Raw genomic sequence first — 878 nt, forward strand, 5'->3', positions numbered from 1 at the left:
AATGACAACAATCGAGAGACAACCTTACTGAAATTTTCGAACAAGAAAAGGATATGGCAGCCGAACCTAACAACAATAATGCAAGGAGGATGCTTGGTGATTATACTACACCTACTTCCAAGTTTGATGGAAGAAGCATCTCAATCCCTACCATTGGAGCAAACAATTTTAAGCTGAAACCTCAACTAGTTGCTCTAATGCAACAGAACTGCAAATTCCATGGACTTCCATAAGAAGATCCCTACCAGTTTTTAATTGAGTTCCTGCAGATCTGTGAGACTATTAAGACTAATGGAGTAGATCCTGAAGTCTACAGGCTCATGCTTTTCCCTTTTGCTGTAAGAGACAAAGCTAGAACATGGTTGGACTCACAGCCTAAAGATAGACTGGACTCATGGGATAAGCTGGTCGCGGCCTTCTTGACTAAGTTCTTTCCTCCTCAAAAGCTGAGCAAGCTTAGAGTGGATGTTCAGACCTTCAAACAAAAAGATGGTGAATCTTTCTATGAAGCTTGGGAAAGATACAAGCAGATGACCAAAAGGTGTCCTTCTGACATGCTTTCAGAGTGGACCATTTTGGATATATTCTATTATGGTCTATCTAAGTTCTCTAAGATGTCACTGGACCATTATACATGTGGATCTATTCACCTAAAGAAAATGCCTGCAGAAGCTCAAGAACTTGTTGACATGGTTACAAATAACTAGTTCATGTACACTTCTGAGAGGAATTCCGTGAATAATGGGACGCCTCAGAAGAAGGAAATTCTTGAAATTGATGCTCTGAATGCCATATTGGCTCAGAATAAAATGTTGACTCAACAAGTCAACATGATCTCTCAAAGTCTGCCTCAGAGGAAGGGAGTTCTTGAAATTGAT

General features: G+C 40.1%; 1 non-coding gene across 1 annotated transcript; it reads right to left on the reverse strand.

Moving 5' to 3' along the window:
• Positions 1 to 452: 452 nt before the first annotated feature.
• Positions 453 to 560, reverse strand: LOC127747342 (small nucleolar RNA R71). Its single transcript, XR_008009142.1, has one exon. It is a non-coding gene; the product is annotated as a small nucleolar RNA R71 (small nucleolar RNA).
• Positions 561 to 878: the final 318 nt, after the last annotated feature.

Source organism: Arachis duranensis, chromosome 4 (assembly GCF_000817695.3).
Source record: "Arachis duranensis cultivar V14167 chromosome 4, aradu.V14167.gnm2.J7QH, whole genome shotgun sequence".
In the NCBI taxonomy this organism is placed as follows: domain Eukaryota; kingdom Viridiplantae; phylum Streptophyta; class Magnoliopsida; order Fabales; family Fabaceae; genus Arachis; species Arachis duranensis.